Below are 23,298 nucleotides of genomic sequence, written 5' to 3'. Positions count from 1 at the left end.
TTTGGTGCAGACTGGAGCATTTACAATAAAGTTATAGCAACTTCCTCTGTCATGGCGAAACATCAAATCTCAACAGTGTGAGGATGAGAATTTTCTGAAGGGTGAGACATGTCTGTCTTGCTCACACCTGTGTCATCAAAATTATGCAAGTTTTGGGCCCATTCACTTGGATTTCAATTAGTAAACTGAAAACTCTTGATGAGTTTGTGTGTAAAACAAATTAATTTCCTAATTTTCATCAAGTCTATTTTTAGAAAAGTAAAGACTTTTAACCCACATGACCTGGTCAAAGTTTGATTGACATGTGTACTGTCAGGTGTGTAGAGACAATAAGTAACTGCAGCCAGACACAGAAAAATACTCATATATTTGAATGGAGAGTGTGAGCGAACCTGGGCCCTAATAAAGGAAAAACTGCAGTACAGAGCTACAAATTTTAGTTTTGATTTTATTTTTCTGCAGCACTTTATCACTAAACTGTCACCCTCACTCAATGAGCTCCATTCAACCCCCCCCCTCCTATTCTCTCTTTCTCCCTCTCAGTTGGAGAGGAGAATGGAACTCTTCTTGTGAAATATCCTCATAAATACCATGACATTGGCCAAATCTTACATTAAAAATCACATTTTTCAGTAGGAAATTTCGTGGGGAATCCATTGATACAAGTTTGAAAGTGGTCAGACTCATCGTTTAGACGTCAGAAGCCTTTGTTTGACACAAAGTCCATGCCCAGAGATTGCCTCCCCATTAGTTTACATTGTAAGGTGTGATGTGGCACTGCAACTTTCAGGGCTTATCATATCTAAACCGTTTGAGTTATTACAAAGTTTTTAACAACTTTTGTTCAACACAGTGTCATAAGTCATGTATTAAATTTTGAAGCTGATACCATTAACGCCCTCATAGGAGATAGCGTTTGTTTGGGGTTTAAAATTGGGGAAAAGTCGTACTTTCATTTATGTATTGCAGACTTCTTGTTGGATTTAGGTCAGGGGTGTCAGCATATGATTTGTAGGTCTTGATGAGACAAATAATTGAGTTTTGGTTCGATCTCTCTATGACATTCCTACAGGCCGTGGCAGCCATTTTAGTGACATAGGTGGCGCTGTAGAGTACAGTTTGGCACTTTGGGGGTTAATTTTCACATTTTATCAAATTTTTCACCAGACCTGATGAGCGTGCCAAATTTGGTGAGTTTTTGAACATGTTTAGGGGGTCAAATTTAGGGTTTAAGTGGTGGAATAATAAAGAAAGAAAGAAACAGAACAGATACAAGAGGGTCTTCGCCCCTTTGGGACTCAGGCCCTAACTATAATATACTGTTTGCGGAGTATACACTGATCAATGTTGTTAATATGCTACAGTACAGCACACTATACATCAGTGTTAGTCAGGTGGATATTATTAAGGTAGCAAGGTTCATGGTTGGCCACGGATGTTAGAATTAAGAACATAATTGAAACATGAATAATTTACACAAAGTATGTACATATGTAACACAAAGCCTGTTTAATTGATAATTAAAGCTGCTACGGCGCAGTCGAAGGTCTTCTGTCACGGGCATGTAGATGTCTTCAGACCCCGGCTGTTCTCAGACAGTGCAAGAAGGAGAGAAACATTACTTCCTTTGTCCACTGTTTTGCCTGCTGTTGGGGCTGCTTTGCTGCAATTTCGTAGGGGGCGCTATTCAGCCAGTTTGCATCACTCATTGAATATTGTCATGAGGACGTGTTCAGGCCGTGCCTCTTATCAAACATGCAAAGTTTGGGGCAGACTGGAGCATTTGCACTAAAGTTATAGCAATTTCCTCTGTCATGGTGGAACATCAAAACTCAACGCCACGCCACGGCCACACGCTTCAACGATAGCTAAATTATAGCATATTAGGCACATTACTGCCACCCTCCGCTTCGAACTGTAGACCAAATATTAAATCCTACACATCGATCCTGTCTGTCTAATAAACTCAAAAAACCCCCAAAACTGCTACTCCACCCACTTGGCAGGTTCATTAAAGTTTTAATGCTGAGCTCTTCCCTCATATATTGTCTTTTTTGATCATACTTAGTACAATCTATACTTGCATGTGTAATAGCTTCCTCAGCAAAGTGGGAAAAAATATGTGCATATATCGGCAATCGCCAAAAATGATAGTCAAAAAGTAATCATGTTAAAAAACCATGATGTCAATATTGAGCAAAATTAATTGTGATTATTGTGACAAAGTGGGTGAGAATACACCATTTGTCCCTACTTTCACCATCAATGCCACATAGCTTACAAATTTAACCATGCTTGTTAATTGTTTGTTTAGCCATATGTTCATGATCAATCTGTAACTTGCAGACACATACTATCCTGGGTTTGTTTGTGGTTTACATTATGTTTGGTTACAGTTCACATACCAGCAACATTTTTGGTTAAAGTAAAACACAGACAAGTATTGTTAAGTTTAGTTATTGTTTATTGGGTTAGTTCGGCATTTCATAATTCAATCATATTCTTTCTGTGCTACTTATCATACCCACCATGTGCTCCACAGACAAAAGGAGGTGGCACCCAACAATGGCCTGTATTTATACACCGGGTGACATCATTGGTGATGTCACTGGGTTGGATAATGTGGGGGGTGGTAGTAAATTATGTTAAGTGAGTTATTTACTGTGACTTTGATCTGTTTATGTATGGTTGCAAGTGTGTTATATGGTAAGCTATGGAAAAGTGTTTCACCATGGAGGTTGGTAAGATTGAATGACTTTATCTCTTACCTGTTTTTAGGAGAGACATGGGATGTACCTGCAGCAATGGTACAGCCCAAATTGACTCTGATAGACTGCTGATGGAAGGGTCTATTTAAGCAGTTGCTTTTTGGCTGTCAGGGGGGTTTAGTACATCAGTGTGTAGCTGTGTGCACATGATGATAAGTTAATATAAGTTCAGTTGATATGAGTTGAGTTTTGATCAGTTAGGCCAAGTTAACTATTTAGTTGTTTTTATGTTTTTGTACATAATTTTTTTGTTTTTGTTACATGTGTAGCATGGTGCCACTTTTTCTTGTAAATAAACCACCTTGTGATACCTGGACAAGGTTTCCTGTGTCTGCCTCCTACCAAGTGACCAGCCACTCCAGTCAGGCTACACATTTGGTGGCAGTGGTGGGATCCAGGCCAGTAGGAGGCAGCGAAGAAAATGTCAACCAGACAAAAGAAACCTCAAGCAACTGAGCGTCTTCCAGAAGTGTCTCAAGATGTCTGTGACCAGCAGGGGGCAGCAGGTGGTCAAGCCCAGGAGAAAGAAAATATGGCTGAACTGACAAGTCTTCTACAATGTCTGATGCAACAGCAGGCTGACAGCGATGTCAGGATAGATCAGGAGCGCAAGCGACAGGAGGAGAGGTGGAAGCGTATCCAGCACCAGTTTGCCCAGCTCCAACATGAGATGCAACAGGACCGCCAGGATCATCAGCAGCTGATGGGAGATTCAGCAACCACATCCGCCCCCTCTGTAGAGCTTACAGCCGAGCCTCCTCACATCCCAGCAATCCAAGGCAGGCCTGAGGCTGATCTATCACAGTTGGCTAATGGAGGACTGTATTCCAGTCTGGTGAGGCTTCCTGGCTGGAAAAGCCCCAAAATGCAGCCATACAGTGAGAGTGAGGACGTTGAACATTATTAAATCACCTTCGAAAGAATTGCTCATGCCTGTCAGTGGCCTCAGGAAGAGTGGGCTCTTCACCTGGCTCCACTGCTAACCGGTTGAGCTCGTTCTGCTTATGTAGCTATGGACATTGATGACACCATGGATTGTGCAAAAGTAAAGTGTGTTGTTTTGAAGAAGTTTGAAATCAGTGCAGAGACCTATCGAGTGAGGTTCTGTTCCAGTATGCCGGCAGAAGAGGAGACACTTAGAGAGCTGCAGGTCTGCCTTAAGTATTTGTATGACAAGTGGATGGCTCCCAAAGAAAGAAAAGAAAAAAGCCTTGTGAGGCTAGGGCTAGTTGCACCAGTGAAAGTTTGCTAGCGGTCACGAGGTCCAAAAGTAAGCAGGAACAGGCTAGTTCAACAGTGGCATGGGAGGAGTTACCGTTTGCAAAGGAGGAAGTGCCTGGGGTTGAGCACACCAAACAGCTTAAGGAGAGGAAAAGCAGGAGCCAGAGGAGACAGGACAAAGTGAGGGGGACAAAGGTAGCTGAGCATGTATCCAAGCCTTTAGAGTCTGACCTTTTTGCCATTTCTAGTGACATTGCTAAGCTGCAGAGACAAGACCCTACCCTTACAACTTTGTTTTCTAGATGTGTGCCCGAGTCAACCCAGGTGACAGGGAGAGAAAAGGAAGCATTTGTGGTCAAGGGAGACATGTTGTATCGTCGTAGTCAGATTGGTGATCAGCTAGTCATTCCCCAGAGTTTGAGTCCCACAGTCCTTAACCTGAGCCATTCTATCCCTTGGGCAGGACACTTAGGACAGGCAAAACATTTTCTAGGATGGTCCCCCGTTTCTATTGGCCCCAGCAGTATGCTGACACAGTAAAATATTGTCAGTCTTGTCCACAGTGTCAGTTAACAGCTCCAGGCAGGAAAGGAGATAGGGCTCCCCTGATAAGCATGCCCATCATTGATACACCCTTTTCCTGCATTGCCATGGACATTGCAGGCCCACTAGAAAGGAGTAGTGCAGGCCACAAGTACATATTGGTAGTCTGCGATTATGCTACAAGATATCCTGAAGCCTTTCCTTTGAAGAAGATTAAGGCCCACCAGATTGTCAACTGCCTCATTCAGCTATTCTCCAGAGTTGGAATCCCAAAGGAGATCATCACTGACCAAAGCACCAATTTCACTTCAAGCCTGTTGAAGGAGGTGTACAGGCTGCTGGGGATTCACGGTGTGAAGACCAGTCCCTACCATCCACAGACAGATGGCCTTGTTGAGCGCTTTAATAAGACCCTTAAGTCCATGCTGAGGAAATTTGTGAATGAGTCAGGGTCAGACTGGAACCAGTGGCTTCCGTTCTTGTTGTTTGCATATAGAGAAGTCCCACAATCATCAACTGAGTTTTCACCTTTCTAACTGCTGTATGGACATTCAGTGAGGGGTCCAATGGATGTCTTGAAGGAGGCCTGGGAGGGCCCCATGCCACAACAGCAGTGAGCTCTCATACGTCCTGAAAATGAGAGACAAACTAGACCAATTTCAAGAACTGGCCAATGGTAATCTGGGCCAAGCACAGGAGCGACAGAAGCAGAGGTATGACACGGCTTCTAGATGGAGAGTTTTCCGGGAGGGCCAGAAGGTTCTCCTACTGCTGCCAACGGCTGACAGTGGCCTCCTTGCCAAGTGGCAGGGGCCAAACAAGGTCACAAAAAAGACAGGCCCAGTCACATATGAGTTCTTTTTGCCAGACCACCGGAAAAGGCATCAAGTCTTCCATGTAAACCTTCTGAGAGAGTGGGTAGAACAACCAGAGCAGTCTACAACCTTCTTCAGAGCTTCAGGAGCAGTATTTTCTATCTACAATTGAGACGCCAGTGTTACCAGATTTAAGTCATCTGGCGGCAGATAAACGGCAGGAGCTGCAAGCCCACATGGCAAAAGAGCTCTTTAGTCAAAAGCCAGGTTGTACACACCTCATTGAACATGAGATCTGATGCGTTCATTGGAACAGCAGCCAATCAGGGACACCACCTGCCGCATTCCAGCCAGGCTTGTTCCTGAACTCAAGCATGGAGGAGATGCTGGCTACAGGAATCATCGTGCCTTCTCGCAGTGAGTGGTGTAGCCCTGTGGTGTTGGTTCCAAAGAAGGATGATCCTAAACTGAGGTTTTGTGTCAACCTTTCGAAGTTGAATGCTGTGTCTGCCTTCGATCCCTATCCAATGCCCTTTGGTTTGCACGGAGCACCAGCAACGTTTCAGAGGTTGGTGGATAAAGTTTTGAGAGGAGCGGAGGGCTATGCAGCAGCCTACATTGACATTGTTATCTTCAGTCAGACTTGGGAGGAGCATGTGCAACATCTTGGTGATGTCTTCCAACGCATCCAAAGTGCTGGTCTGGTAATCAATGCCAAGAAGTGTTACATTGCTAAGTCTGAAGTCCAGTACCTTGGCTATGTGATTGGAGGTGGAGGCATTCGGCCTCAGGTAGGGAAGGTAGAGGCGATTGCAGCTTCAACACTACCTAACACCAAGAGGAGGCTACGGTCATTCTTGGGGTTAGTAGGCTGGTATCGCCGACTCATCCCCGACTTTTCATCAAGATCTGCTTTACTATCTGAGGTGACTCGGAAATGAGTGAGAATGCTTTCAAAGACTTGAAAAACTGTTTGTGTCAAGAACCTGTTCTGCAATGTCCAGATTTCACTCTTCCTTTTACTGTTCAGACAGATGCTTCTGGAGTAGGGCTTGGAGCTGTGTTACTGCAAGGAGGTGATGGAAACCAGTTGCCTGTGCAGTACATCAGCCGAAAACTCTTTGCAAGGGAAATGAAACAATTGAAAAGGAAGCTCTGGCTATTAAGTGGGCTTTAAACACTTTGAAATATTACCTTACCTCATTGGCAAAGAGTTTGTTCTGGAGACTGACCATCATGCATTGCAGTGGATCCAAAAAATGAAAGACACTAATGCTAGAATCACCAGATGGTATTTATCTCTCCAACCTTATCGTTTTCAGGTCCAGTATAGACCAGGAAATAAGAATGGTTGCTGACTTCCTGTCCTGTGACTTTGAGGAGTAATGGTCTTAAGGGGGGGGGCGGCTCCTAAATTTCTGTGTGCTCCCAATTTTTTACATTTAGGAACACATACTCCTCGACAAAAAAGTAAGATTTGAACATTGCTGTCAGATGTGTAGAGACAATGAGTAACTGCAGCTGGACACAGAAAAATACTCATATATTTGAATGGAGAGTGTGAGCGAACCGCTTGGTGCTTGGGCCCTAATAAGGGAAAAACTGTAGTACAGAGCTACAAATTTTAGTTTCAATTTTATTTTTCTGCAGCACTTTATCACTAAATTGTCACTCTCACTCCATTTTTTCCCTTCCCCTCATAGGTCATCCCCACTACTGAATTATACATATAAGACTCATAATTATTGTAACATAAATGATAATAACACCAAACTTCATACAAAGTTTGTATATAATGTACTGTAAGTATATAGACCTTTCTGCTGTATCCTTCAAAAATGAGCTGCATTTAACCGTGACACCCATTGCCCCCACTTTCCTCCCTCCTTCTCCCTCTCAGCTGGAGAGAAGGATTTCAGAGTACTCCTCCTGTGAAATATCCTCATAAATCCCATGACTATGGCCAAATCTTACATTAAAAATCATATGTATTTTAGTAGGAATTTTCGTCGTGAATCCATTGATACAGGTTTGAAAGTGGTCTGACTTATAGTTTAGATGTCAGACGCCCCATTTTGGCACAAAGTCCATGCCCAGAGATTGCCTCCCCATTAGTTTACATTGTAAGGTGTGATGTGGCACTCCAACTTTCGGGGCTTACAAAATCTACGCTGTTCGAGTTATTACAAAGTTTTTAATAACTTTTATTCAGCACAGTGTCATAAGTCATGTATTAAAGTTTGAAGCCGATACCATTAACGCCCTAGGAGGAGATAGCGTTTATTCAAGGTTCAAAATTGGCACAAAGTCATACTTTCATGGGTGAATTGTGGACTTCCTGTTGGATTTAGGTCAGGGGTGTCAGCATATGATTTGTAGGTCTTGATGAGACGAATAATTGAGTTTTGGTTCAATCTCTCTACGACATTCCTACGGGCCGTGGCGGCCATTTTAGTGACATAGGTGGCACTATAGAGCCCCTTTGAGGCTCAGGCCCTAATTAAGCTAGAGCCAATCAGTGATTGCTACACAGCTGAGTTGTGAGTGCAGAAGCTTATTCCTGCTCTCCTGCATCACTGTGTGTGTGAATAAGAACTCATTAACCTTCATACCTACTATTTAAAGAATTCACTTGGTAGTTAATTAAGGCCTGAGCCCCAAAGGGGTGAAGACCCTCTTGTATTTCGTGTGTTTGTTTCTTTCTTCTTTCTTCGTTCATCCTTTCTTTATTATTACGCCACTTAAACCCTACATTTGACCCCCTAAACATGCTCAAAAACTCACTAAAGTTGGCATGCACATCAGGTATGGTGAAATATTTGATAAAATGTAAAAATTATCCCCCATAGTGCCAAAATGTGCTCTATAGTGCCACATATGTCACTAATATGGCCGCCACGGCCTGTAGGAGTGTCGTAGAGAGATCAAACCAAAACTCAATTATTCGTCTCATCAAGACCTACAAATCATTTGCTGACACCCCTGACACCAATCCAACAGGAAGTCTGCAATTAGCCTGTCAATATAAGACTTTGCCTCAATTTTGGCCCCCAAACAAACGCTATCTCCTCAGAGGGCGTTAATGGTATCGACTTCAAACTTTATTACATGCCTCATGACACTGTGCTGAAAAAAAGTTGTCAAAAACTTTGTAATAACTCGAACGGTTTGGATTTCATAAGCCCCGAAAGTTGCAGTGCCACGTCACCCTTACAATGTGAAGCAATGGGGAGGCATGACCTTTGTGTCAAACAGAGGCTTCTGACGTCTAAACTATAAGTCTGACCACGTTCAAACCTGTATCAATGATTCGCAATGAAATTTCCCACAAAAAATATGATTTTCAATGTAAATTTGGCCAAAATAATGGGATTTATAAGGAGATTTCACAAGAAGAGTACTTTAACATTCTCCTCTCCAGGCAACACACAGTGGAGGCTGGTCCATAGAGGCAGAGGAGGTTGATCATCCTCTATTTTTTGAGGGGCAAGAGGGAGATCAAAAGAAAAAGATTTTAAAAAAGAATATTTGGTTGAAATAAACCATTACCAAATCTCAGTATTATTTACAACATATTTTTTCTCTCTTCATTGGAAAAGACACGTAAAATGATGCTCCAAGGGAGGACGGCCTCCCTGATCAATCAACAACCAGAATGCAATATTGACATTGCGTTGGTCCAATAATAGTTTCCAGAATTCATCTTCACTTCTCTCCACTGTAAGGCAGAGTAGCAGCAGTAGATAGCTCCCTCCGTTAGCCAATGCAACAGCTGGCTTGTTGTAGCAGCCTGAAGGACTCTTTATACATCCATGGAAGGACTGTCAAGGTTAAGCTAATGGGGAAAAATGATCAGGACTGTGCAGCGCAGCAACAGCAGGACACCGCCAGGAATTGGCTAGAGAGAGAAGCAACTGGAGAAACAACCAGGAGAGTTAGCTTGTTTGTCATTGTTGCTAATGATATCAGACTGGTTAAGCAACAGCCATTAAGTTCTGTTAACTAACAAACAAGATGACCAACAGCCACAGATGGATGTTATGACATGAATACTTTTCCATGACAGAAAGAAGACATCAGATAATGTGAGTCAGATACAGCTTCTCTCTCTCTGTCTCTTTGGTCGCTAATTTAATCTCTGATGGTTAAATGTCTCTCTGTGTGACTGTTGTGTGAATTTATCTCCTTAACAAGAATGCAGCAGAGATATATATATAATGTGTTGTGGGTAGTTTTCTTGTTGAAGTTACAGTGAGCTGTCTGGACTCATTCATTCATGTGGAATTGATCCCGTTTTTAATTGAATGGTTGTTCAGTCACCTGTTGATGTTGTATGATTAGTGTGCAGAAGGTCTGGCTGCTTGCTTCTGACAGTTTCTTTTAGTTCTTTAGTAGAAAAATTCAAGCAATCCTCAAATATTATTTTGTAAGCATTAACCTGTAAAGATTGTTTGACATATTTATTTTAATTGTAAGGTTTATGTAACCCATTTTTAGAATGGGATATAATAGGGTAGAATATAATCAAGTTCCTGTCCTAATAGAGATAAATGATACCAGTCAAATCTAGGTTAATAAATGTCAAAATTGTTGTAGTGCTGTATAGCGCCTATACATTGCACATCTAACATTGCCTGTTGTGATGAAATAAAAGCAAGCTTCAAATAAAAAAGCCACTGACACTAGCGCCAAGAGAGTAGGAAAGGGGCAGAAAGAAGAATGGTTTGTGCACAAGGGCACCATATATCAACAGACAGTGAAAAAGAAAGAAAAAGAAAGTAGGATTAAGAACAGGTCAAACAGAATACAACACACAAACTTACTCATCTGCAGTCAGAAGAAATGACTAGACAAAGGACAGATAAGGGAAACACACAAGCTCTGGTGCAGGCACCTGTGGCAACAACAGCCCCCCCACAGGTGGAAGGACCAGTCTGCGGTTGACAAACAGACATTCAGGCTTCACAGCTTCCAAGCTAAACGATACCTCATAACAAACCCTGTATCATGAATGATGTGGCCCACAGATGGCACACCCCATGACTGTGAGGCACAAACTGAGTTATAGAAGCTACAGCTATAGCGAAGAGTGATGCACAAGCAGTAGCAAAGTTCCTCATCAAGGAGGTTATACCTAGATTTGGTGTACCTAATAAAATCACTTCAGACAACGGACCGCATTTTGTGAATGCAACGATACAGCTCCTGACCAAGTGTATGGGTATCAAGTACAGGTTAGGAAGTGTGTATCATCCTCAGTTGCAAGGGATGGTGGAAAGAGTAAATGGTATGCTGAAACTTAGATTGGCTAAGATGTGTTGGGATTTGTGTGCAGATGGAAAGCTCAAATGGCCAGATGTAGTACCATTAGCGCTGATGAAGATGTTAATGCAGACTAATCGCATGACGCACCTAACTCTGCATGAAATGCTTACAGGTAGACCTATGTCAGTCGCATACCTTAGAGACCTATGTCAGTTGCATACCTATAAGGGACCTCTGCTTTAACAGTTAGAAATGGAATTAGCGAGCTATGTCAAACACCTAACTGCTGTCCACAAAGCTATCTTTCAACAGGTGAAAGGAGGCGCCGTAGGGAGAAGGAGTGAAATCGCAGAGGAACTCCGACAGGTACAACCTGGTGACTATGTGTACATCAGGGTCTTCATGAGAAAACACCAGCCCAGGAATGAAGGACCATTCAAGCCCCTCCATGGTTCTGGCTGGAGCCAGCTCTCAACACTGATGGAGTGCAAAGGGGTGGCCTGAAGAGTTATCTTCTAACACCTGTGCTGGGGAGCGTTACTATGACTCACCTTGCAACACCTGTGTTAGCAGGACCAGAAGAGGATGTGCCACTACAAGTACCGGTCACCCTGACTCAGCACTGCAGTTGCCTGGTGTTTTGAGAGTGAGAGTGTGTGATGTGGGGGTGTTGATGAACACCACAGGAGAATGGAGAAAAGAAGGGACTTATATACCAAAGACTTTTTATGTTTATTATGTATGTTTCTAATCCATTCACTTTGCAGCTTATGATTTTTTGATAAGTTTATTGTCACATTGATATTGAACCGAGGCCTGACTCATTAGATTATATGTGATTCTTTCGTTATTATGTGTGTTGATTTGTTAAGGTGTAACAGTGTGATTAAGCTTGCTATCAACTAGATCTTTAGACCAGAAAAACAGCATATTCTGCAATATTGAGTAACCTTAAGCTACAGAGTGTCACATGTTTTCACTTGAATCAATGCTAGCATCACGTCATATGCTATCACCAGCTTAGGTCGACAATGTGATTCTTTTATTATATTATATTATGTTATGGTTTTACACTGTGAATCATTTGAGATATGGATATGTCAAATCACTGAATTAGTTGAACACTGACTTGTGAGAGATTTCTCTCATACAGCTAACAGAGGTTTGCTCTCACGACTCAGTTCAAGGAGGTGTAGGCAAGGTGCGGCTTTTACTTGCTCCCAGTCAAACAGGGAGGAGAGGTTTTCTGTGCCATGCACTGCAATGACTGGACCCACTCAGGATGATAGCCATATTCATGGTCATCTCACCACAGGAACCTTGTTGCTCTACGATATGACTGGCTCCATCATTGCAGGTAGAGAAGATATTTTGATGTTTTATGATTTTTCATTAGGTTCTTTATCCCGGGATCGAGGCCTTGGTTTGCTTTGTATTGCTCTTTATGCAGAGTAAACCTGTTCACATTGAACTCTACCAGCTTCCAGTGTATTTCTTTGAGTCTTTCTCTTATAAGTTTTGAGTTTAATACTAAGTTGTGGGTGACCTGAAGATTTATTGGCCCATCTGAAGATTTCCCACAACACACGTCTACATGTGTGTGTGTGTAACAAGCAGAGTGTACGTGTGTTGTGCACCAGCCTATCTAGGCGCATATTACTATTTTGAATATGCTCCTTAAAATAACAGTGAAACACTGCGTCATTGACCTCAAACCAGATTTTTGTTGGTTAATCGTGCAATCGCTCTCTGCTGCCTCAAGATAGCAATGCGCCAACAATGCACCTGACCACACCTCATTTTAAGACCAACAAGCCCATGGGTGCTCAGATGGCCGCAAGTTCATTTCCTATTTAAACAACGTGGGCGCTGGACAGGAAAATGACAACTGTGTTGGTCTTAAACTAGCAAAGACACTTGCGTCATGCTTTGTGTAAGATATGGCCCAAAGGGTCATGATCTGCTCTTGGCAAAATATTTTAGCCTCTTCGGTTGGCAAGATGGCGCCAACAGTGATGGTCACTTAAAACCAGGCTCCAGCACCTTGCCAGTTAACTTGAAATTAAGTCTCAACTCTGGTGATTTCTCCATTTAAATGAAGTTACCAGACTCAATGTTCATTTCATCCAAGCTTCTGTATTTATATTGAAACTCTTCCGGCCCTGGACAGCAACTAGTTTCCTCTGAGGAGAATCTGCAGGATTCAAACTGCCATGACGAGGAGAGCTCTGTGTTTAAAGATCAAAGTAGCAAATGTGATTGGCCAGGATTGTCACAGCTTCTAACATGCCCACCTATAATGTATATTTTTTCTGATCCCGCCTGTATTCAGGTGTTCCAGGACCTGACTGCAATCTGCGCTGTGCTGAGTTCACAGGAATAGGGCCTCAGGTCTGAAGATCTTCCCTCCAGTCATGTAGCATTAGTAAAATGTGGTACACACCTTTGTTATCTCTGTAAAGTTAGGCTGCTTTCCAGAAACACATTATTCCCAGTATCTTTAGAGGCCAGACTGTTCTCTGAAAACTACATTACATGTCAGATAAGAATGAGGACATTATGTGAAGACAGTAGATTTATGCACAACACACATTTGTTCAATCCAAATTGTTGATTATGTATTTGGAATAAATGATCACAACACATACCAGTAATTATCCTGATAAGCCTGTGGAAAGTGTGAGGTTTTCAAAGGCTCTCATGATATGTTGTTTGAAACTATTTTTAATGGTTAAAGATGAATCTGGTGGCTGTTTTAAGTGTTGCTCTCTCAAGTGCTGCCAGATTCCTGCAGTGTTGGAGTGGAACTGAACACATTTACACTGATGGTGAACACAGTTTGTGTGCATCACAGATGAACAGTCATCTGTGTAAATCAGTCTTAAAACACGAGTGTGAAATAGTGAAAAATTAACATGAACGTCATTAAACCAGCAGGAATTACTTTCAATCAAACTCTTGATTTCTGTGTGTAATCAGAAGAAATGCATCATTTCATATAAATCTCAAACACATGATGCTGTAAAAGAAACGTAACGTTAGCACCAAGCTAACAGATCAGCAGGGTGGCTTTAGCGCCACATATTACAAACTGACATACTTAACTCATATATAATAATTCCTACATGTATTTTAAGCCATAGCCTACTTTTAATATGTGGAAATTATTGCTAGTGTTTCTACATCTTCTTATTCTGTTGTATGATTACAGGCTGTAATTTACATTTCACTTGGTTGAATATGACTTTTTGCTGTCTCTTAAACGTATCACCGTTTCATCTCATCATGAAGTACTTCATTCATGGTTCTGATGATGTCAAACATAATTAACAACTCCGCCTCTTTCAAATGAACATGCTCATAACTGGATAGGAAAACCCCAGGTTAACTGAACAGGCTGATAACCAGCTTCTTGGTTCTGGTTATCTGGACGGCCAATGTTAGGTTCAGTGAAGCCAGATAACGAAAACATATCCCGGATATGTTGAACTTGCTTCGTAGTTCAGGTCTCAGGTGTCAGATGGAAGGAGCTGAAGATCAATAATATAAATGACAGATATGAATTCCTCACGTCTCAGTATCAGTGTCAGTAATGTCTGCAGATAGATATGTTTATCCACCAAGGCAAGTTTATTTGTGCAGCACATCATTTCAACAACATCCAAAGTGCTTTAAATAAAACATAAATGATAAAACAGATAGTAGAAGTTACAGTGTTGTGTAAGATATTGATCAAAAGCCTCAAATTTGATGTAATAAAAGGCAGCAGCAAACAGAAAAGTCTTCAGTCTTGATTTAAGAGAACTGAGTTGCAGCAGACCTGCAGTTTGTTCAGATATGTGGAACATAAAAACTGAACGCTGCCTCTCCATCACCAGAGGGCGCTGACAGGCTGGTTTTTACTCTGGAAAACATCCCAAACACCACAGATCTGCTTCACAACTAAAAACATTTAAACAAGAAGAAATTATTCTGTTCACTACAAACATCTGAGAATCTTTTTTTTATTCAGCCAACATGAAACCACTTTAAAGGTTCAAAAGCTTCACACCTTTTTTTATATATAACCAAACAGACAGAGAAACAAACAGTTGTTTGTGTGTTTTTATCATATTTCAGAAAAACATTTTATAGACTTAACAATTAATCAATTAATTATTAATAATGAAATAAATGAATATTTGCAGCCACAGTGTATAAATTCATACAATTATATGACTGGAATCAAACGTGTGTGTTTCTTGTTAATGTTGCTGTTTGATTTTCACATTCAGCTGTAGAAGCTTTATGACTTTAATTAAAAGTATTGGTGTGAAAGGAACAAACCAGATTTCAGTGAACCACACACACGATGCTGACAGCAGGTCTTATAACACTTTATTTAATTCCATACAAATTCCCTGGAAATTTTCTAGTAATTTGCAGATATTTAACAGTAATTTAGAGCATTTCCTAGAAATGGTTTTGCAATTTGGTACAAATAAGAAAAAAACTGAAAAAAAGTGATAGGTTGTTTTAGTCTGCACATGTTCCTCATTGTATTTGGGTTCATACATAGTTGTTAATTTGCAAAAATTCTTGATAAATTAGACTCTTAACAATTCTTTAACTGACAGAAAATACTCTTTTCAGTTTTCAGTGTGTAGTTTTGTGTGTCAAACTGTATATTAGCATATTAGAGTCTTGAGTGAGTGAGTGGGCACTTACCAACTAAAACAACTTAACACTTGTTTCATTTTTCTTATAATTTGTACAAAATTGCACCATCCTTTCTGTAAGGTGTCCAAAAAATGTACCCCTAAATACCTGCAAATTATTCTCTAATTTGCAGGGAATAAAAAATAAATAAATAAATAAAAAGAAGTATAAAATTAAGGGACCTGTAAAATAAAGCGTTACCCTTTACTTCATTAATTAATAATGATGATTAATAATGATAATGATTAATTAATGTCAAGTCCTGTTGGTTTTTATTTGTATAGCCCAATATCACACATCACAGATTAACCTCAGGGAGCTTAAACATCCTCTGCCTTTAGACCCTCGATTCAAATAAGGAAAAAAATCCCTCAAAAGATAACTTAAAGGCAAAAAAATGGAAGAAACCTCAGGAGGAGCAACAGAGGAGGATCCCTCTGTAGAACAGACATGTAATAGATGATGTGTGTACAGAACAGATCAAAAAGGACCAATCACAGAAATATAGCATGAAGCAGGATGGAAAATTATATTGGATTTATAACATATATGAAGAAAGTGATCAGGAGAACGTCCAGGTGCTGGTTCCAGGACCTGAACCCCTGAGCCATCACCATGGAAGAGCACAGACAAAACATAATGTAATGATGCTGCTGCTTCACTGATTTCATTTGTGTTGTTGCTCCAAATGCAGCCATTAAAACCACTAAAACTATCATGAACTACAGATGTGTTTACTGAGTTTCTGTAACTCTTTCTGTATTTGACTGACTGATTGATCATTTCTTGGACATGTCAATAACCCGCTCACTGTCTCATGGAAAAGAACGTGAACATCCAACACAACATTTGGAAACTTGTCAGACACAGCGGTCCTCCCAGTTGAATGCTCTGGTTTTCGGGTGTGATGCATCACCACCAGGATGACTGGTTTATCAGCTGAAGAGAGGAGAGGAGAAATATGAGGAATATGTAGTAGAGGTTGTTTTCTGCCTGGTTCTTATGAGGACAAGAACTTCTCTGACAGGAAAAATGTTGATGGCATGTCTAGATAGAAAGATAAGTCGTCCATGCAAGTCTTGCAACAGCACAGAAAAAAAAAATTATGAGATGGAGTATATATCAGTGATAATCTGCTGCAGGTGTGTGATGTGATGATGATCACTGATTATCATGTGATCACATCATGGTTGGGTTTACATTCTTAAATGCTTAACTGTGGCAAGAGTGAAAACATGCCTAACACCAGGAGTAAAACAGCTGTAACAGAAGTAACACTGGCAGATTAAAAGAGCAGGACACTGTATGTTCAGTGATTTGGATTTTCTGAACAAAGCAGCTGCTGCTTTCTGCAGTCATGATAACACTGGTTCTCAACTTCACAGTTATTAAATGCACAATATGTAATTTCTGGGCTCATGGGAGCTGTCTTCATTGTTAAACAACTAGCTTCTCAAGGATAGGATTACTTCAGTGTCTTCATTCAGGATGTTTTCACCGGGAGCCGAATTATCCACAGATGGTCTCCTCCTCTCCAGAACCAACAGACCCAGTGATTAAAACAGGTAAAAACACTGAACAAAGCAGTTTCACATAAAAAATCAGTGTTTCTCCTGCTGTCTCCTTTCTGAGCTGCTGCTAACGTTTGCTCAGCTTGTTTCTCTGATAACTTAAGATTCAGACATCCGATGACTAAAATCCTTCATCTGGTTAAAAGATATAGTTAAAAACTACAAACATCGAAAAGGTTTATTGTAAAATGTAGCTTAAAACTGAATAAAAGTCAATTTATGACAGTTTCTGGTAGACAACCACAATGCCGACATATTATCTTGTATGCGAGTACTCTTTGATAGATGGGTTAGACGCCATTGACAGGTGACCAAATGAAACGGTCCGTTACCTGTTATAAAATATATAACATAGGTCTAGTTGTTTTTAAACAATTTAATGCAGAACAGTTACATTATAGCTTTAACTTTAATTTTAATGTCTTCAATTTAAAAATTCACGTTAACTTTAGCTGTACGGCTGCTGTGATGGTCTGAACTTCTTCCTGCAGTTGAAATTAAACAACTCTCTGCTTTTAAATATCTGCGATGCCTTTACAAATACCAACAAATACTTCCTTCATGTTTGATGTATTTCAGCAGTTTCAGAGCAGAAGCCTAAAGCCTTGTTCAGATCAATGGATCGCAACAAGACGAAACTGTTTTAGAATATTGCAGCGATATGAACTGGTTAGTTCCAGAGCATCTGAAACTGTTGTCTGCGTCCTTGTCAAATCACCAAGTGCAGTTTTAGAACGTAAGGATGTAGCTGTTTCTCTTCAACCAATCAGAAAACAGTACAGGCCAGTATGAAAACATGGCAGATTTCTGGACAGAGGAGAGGGAGGAGAAGCTCATCCAGTTTTTTGAAAAACAACATTCAGTTATGATTAATTGCGATTAATTATGTAGCTCAAAAATGTACTCCAATAAAATAAACAAAAACGCCAACAACAACAAACAAGTGTCCTGGGTGTGTTCAGTGAGTCCCATCTTTTTCTTTTTCATTTATGTTAAGCTAATGTTGTGAGTGAAAGGACCAGTGTGTAGAATTTAGTGGCATCTAGTGGAACGAACTTGGCAGAAATGGAATATAATATTCGTAAGTATGTTTTAATTAGTGTATAATCACCTGAAAATAAGAATCATTGTGTTTTCGTTACCTTAGAATGAGTCTTTATATCTACAGAGGGAGCGGATCCTCTTCAGATCAGATCCCGCCATGTTTCTACAGTAGCCCAGAACAGACAAATCAAACACTGGCTCTAGAGAGGGATTTTCACGTTTTTCTTTCGCAGCCACCATAGGCTCTACATGCTTGGAAGGGGAGGGAGAGGGATATTCAGTTTGTTGCAACTGCCACTAAATCCTACACACTGGTCCTTTAAAGAGGAAACAGACACTTTTTCAACCCCCCTCATATACGTTATTTGGCAAAGCACAAATAGAAGGTTTTCTATAAACATTCATTTTGTACAAATATTTTAAAAATTGTTTGTTTTCAGGAGGAAAAAAAGTCAAAGTCAAATACCAGCAAGCAGGTCGGTTGCACTGTTCTCGTTGGTTTGAAGTGAACGGCCTGTTTTAGAACGTTTACAATCAGACATCTTTGGATTCTTTTGCAAGTTGCTTCAGTCTCAGCACATAGTTTCAATAAAATGAAGAGCAGTGTATAATCTACAAAGCAGCCAAGTGAGATGTTTCAGACCACAACCAAGCATAAACAATTATATGTTTTCTACCCTAGTCTCCTCGTCTTTTCTCATGTCTAGATAGAGATTTTTACTCCATGTTCTGGTGTGATCAGAGAGTAGAGTTACAGAACTCCACAGACAGGGATCACATGTCTGTTCTGGCCCCCAGGAGGAGTGGAGGACGTTGCTGTGGAGAAGGACTTGTGGACTACTTTGCCCCGTTTGCTGCCACCACAACCCAAACACAGATAAATGGCAGGAAATGGATGGATGGAAGGACGTTAATAAGATTACTGATAAGTACTCAATAACGATCAGCAGCAGTACTGATGATACCTGTATCAGTAACATTCTCATGATACCATCCCTACTGATACTACAGATTACACTAAAATTACAACATTCTTGTACATTTAATTCCAACTTTTTAAAAACTCATATAGTTTAATTCCGGTCAGGCTCATTACACATCACCACCTTTACTGTCCACACGTCTACATAAAGAGCACTGAGCTGTATAAGTTCACCTGTAATGTTTCTCATGGCTGCCTCCACATCTGATTGAAGACGAAAATTGATCGGACAGAAGACGATGATGACGTCACATCCCTGGAGGTCTGTGGTGGTTTCCACCGTTAGCTGTTTATTTTTCTTCACTTTCTTCAGTACGACTTCATGGGCACCAAAGGTTTCACCAGTAATGACCAGGAAGACTTTCACTTTGATTTTTGAAAAAAAATTCCTTGCTGAAAGAAGAACATTGTTAATGTAGCACGGCAGAAGTATTGTTTTTTATTTGATTCCTTATATTTATATTTCTTATTGTTTGCTGTGCTTATTTTATACTGCATGATTTCAGATTGTGTTTGGAATTGCTTTTATTATTGTGTTTGCTTTTATTGTTTGGTTTTATTTGCATGCTTTTAGTTTGCATTCTGCTGTGTTGAATTGATGAATATTTACTTCCTGCCACTGATTACTAAACACTTACACTCTCACTTGCTCATGAGAGGCTAATGATAAAAAAATAATTCCCAAAATAACTTGTTTATATGTTCAAATGAACTATTACTCTTACATCTGTTGTGTTATGGCTCAAAATCGACCACATATACTTCCCTTTGAGAAAAGTGAATTTAATTTTATAAGAAACATTTTATTTTCATCAATCACACAACAAGTGTCATCTCTGGCATGGTGTGCGTGTGTGTGTCTGTCATACTTTTGGGGACAAATTTCAGACTGAAGACCAGTTAATTGGGGATGGTTTGTCCAATTCTGGACAAAAGCCATGTCCCCAATTGGGAAAAAGCTGATTTTTGGGTCAGTGATTATGGTTAGGGTAAGTCTCCAGGAGATTAATGCAAGTTTATATAATGTCCCCAAAAGTGACCTAGGTCAACTTATGCTTGGGATCATGGGGAGGGGGGGGTTGTTCTGTTGTTGCCACCCGTTGTTGTCCACCCGATTTTTTTTTATTTTAAACGTTTCCATCCTTTACTGCCCTTTATTACATTAACATTTATACATCTACAGAATATAAAATTGAATCCATCAGTACTGTAAACCCACCTGGCTGAGAATGCTTCGAAGACTTCTGAGGCGGAGATTTCTTTTTCTTTCCTAAAACAAAAATAATAAACTTTAGTTTCTCAAACCTGCATCTTAACATGACACATTACACATTATCATATTATAAAATAGTTGAAGCTCAATCAATCAATCAATCAATCAATCTTTATTTATATAGCGCCATATCACAACAGAAGTCATCTCAAGGCACTTTTCACATAGAGCAGGTCAGACCATACTCTTTAATTTACAGAGACCCAACAGTTCCCCCATGAGCAAGCACTTGGCGACAGCGGTAAGGAAAAACTCCCCTTTAACGGGTAGAAACCTCAAGCAGACCCCGGCTCTTGGTGGGCGGCCATCTGCTTTGACCGGTTGGGTTGAGAGAGAGAAAGAGAGAGGGAAAGGGGGAGGGGGGACAGAAGAAAAACAATGAGAACAACAAACAACAACAAGCACAAGCAGCAACAGCCAGGGAAGGATGCCATCAGGACTGTGAAGGACCGCGAAGGTTCGGCCCGGGAGTCAGGTTTTTCTGTGAGATGAGAAAGCACAAAAAACTCCGGGGAAGAAGCAAAGTTAGTGACATGCATTGATGTTACATGAATGCATACAGATGGAGAGGAGGAGGAGGAGAGAGGAGCTCAGTGCATCATGGGAAGTCCCCCAGTAGTCTAGGCCTATAGCAGCATAACTAAGGGCTGATCCAAGGCGAGCCTGGTTGGCCCTAACTATAAGCTTTATCAAAAAGGAAAGTTTTAAGCCTACTCTTAAACATAGAGAGGGTGTCTGCACCCCGGACTGAATCCGGTAGATGGTTCCATAGAAGAGGAGCCTGATAGCTGAAGGCTCTGCCTCCCATTCTACTTTTAAAGACTGTAGGGACCACCAGTAAGCCTGCATACTGGGAGCGCAGTGTTCTAGTGGGATAATACGGTATTATGAGCTCTTCAAGATATGATGGTGCCTGACCATTAAGGGCTTTGTAAGTTAGGAGAAGGATTTTAAATTCTATTCTAGATTTTACAGGAAGCCAATGTAGTGAAGCTAAAATGGGAGAAATGTGGTCTCTTTTTCTAGTTTTAGTCAATACACGTGCAGCTGCGTTCTGGACCAGCTGGAGAGTCTTTAGAGACTTGTTAGGGCAGCCTGATAATAAGGAATTGCAATAATCCAGCCTAGAAGTAACAAATGCGTGAACTAGTTTTTCTGCATCTTTTTGGGACAGGATGTGCCTGATTTTTGAGATATTACGTAAGTGAAAAAAGGCAGTCCTTGAAATTTGATTTATGTGGGAGTTAAAGGACATATTCTGATCAAAGATAACTCCCAGATTCCTTACGGTGGTGCTGGAGGCCAGGGTAATGCCATCCAGAGCAGCTTTATCATTAGATAATGTGTTTCTAAGGTGTTTAGGGCCAAGCACAATAACTTCAGTTTTATCTGAATTTAGTAGTAGAAAATTGCAGGTCATCCAGGTCTTTATGTCGTTAAGGCATGTTTGGAGTTTGTTTAACTGATTGGGTTCATCTGGCTTCATTGATAAATATAATTGGGTATCGTCTGCGTAACAATGAAAATTTATGGAGTGTTTCCTAATAATATTACCTAAAGGAAGCATATATAAGGTGAATAGAATTGGTCCAAGTACAGAACCTTGTGGAACTCCGTGTCTAACCCTTGCCTTCACGGAGGATTCATCATTCACATGTACAAACTGAAATCGGTCTGATAAATAGGACTTAAACCAGGTTAATGCAGTTCCTTTAATGCCAATTAAATGTTCCAGTCTCTGCAAAAGGATTTGATGGTCAATTGTGTCAAATGCAGCACTAAGATCTAACAGGACAAGTATAGAGACAAATCCTTTGTCTGATGCAGTTAGGAGGTCATTTGTGACTTTCACCAGTGCTGTTTCTGTGCTATGATGCGCTCTAAATCCTGACTGAAAATCCTCAAATAAACTATTGTTATGTAGAAAGTCACATAACTGATTAGAGACTGCTTTCTCAAGGATCTTGGATAGAAATGGAAGGTTAGATATAGGTCTATAATTGGCTAAAACACCTGAATCAAGAGTAAGCTTTTTAAGAAGAGGTTTAATTACAGCTACTTTAAAGGACTGTGGTACATAGCCTGTTACTAAAGACAGATTGATCATATCTAGTAAAGAAGTGCTCACTAAGGGTAAGGCTTCCTTAAGCAGCATAGTTGGGATGGGATCTAAGAGACAGGTTGATGGTTTAGCTGAACAAATCATTGAAGTTAGTTCAGACAAGTCTACTGGAGAGAAACAGTCCAAATATATGTCAGGATTTACTGCCGTTACCAAGGTTCCTGTGTTTGGGGAGAGAACGGTGCCTGTTGAGGGCAGGAGATGGTTAATTTTGTGTCTAATAGTTAGAATTTTATCATTGAAGAAGCTCATAAAGTCGTTACTACTGAGAGCTATAGGAATACATGGATCAGTAGAGTTATGACTCTTTGTCAGCCTGGCCAAAGTGCTGAAAAGGAACCTAGGGCAGTTTTTATTCTCTTCTATTAATGCTGAGTAATAGGCGGCTCTGGCATTACAGAGGGCCTTCCTATATGTTTTAAGACTATCTTGCCAGAATAAGCGAGAATCTTCTACTTTGGTGGAACGCCAAATCCTTTCCAATTTTCGCGATGTTTGCTTTAATTTGCGGGTTTGGGAGTTATACCATGGAGCTAACCTCTTACGTTTTATTATCTTCTTTTTTAAGGGGGCGATGGAGTCGAGTGTTTGTCTTAGTGAGCCTGCAGCACTATCAATAAGATTATCAATTTGGGAGGGACTAAAGTTAACATAAGAGTCCTCTGTAGTATTGAGACATGGCAGTGAATTCAGTATTGACGGAATTGCTTCCTTAAATTTATCTACAACACTATCAGATAGACATCTAGTGAGGACATTTTTATCTAATGGTGTGTAATCCAGTAATAGGAATTCAAAAGTTATTAAAAAATGATCTGATAAAATAGGATTTTGTGGAAAAATTATTAAATGTTCAATTTCAATCCCATAAGTTAGAACAAGGTCTAGGGTGTGGTTAAGACGGTGAGTGGGATTATTTACACACTGAGAGAAGCCAATTGAGTCTAATAATGAGAGAAATGCAGTGCTGAGACTGTCACTATCAACGTCCACATG

At 40.5% G+C, this 23,298-nt stretch overlaps 1 protein-coding gene across 1 annotated transcript in view; it reads right to left on the bottom strand.

The window, feature by feature from the left end:
* Positions 1 to 23,298, bottom strand: part of LOC137192182 (titin homolog) — a 196,854-nt gene that overhangs the window by 42,458 nt on the left and 131,098 nt on the right. The window lies entirely within an intron of this gene.

Source organism: Thunnus thynnus, chromosome 11 (assembly GCF_963924715.1).
Source record: "Thunnus thynnus chromosome 11, fThuThy2.1, whole genome shotgun sequence".
Taxonomy (NCBI): Eukaryota; Metazoa; Chordata; class Actinopteri; order Scombriformes; family Scombridae; genus Thunnus; species Thunnus thynnus.
The sequence above is the reverse complement of the archived record's forward strand: the minus strand, read 5'-3'. Positions and strand labels throughout refer to the sequence as shown.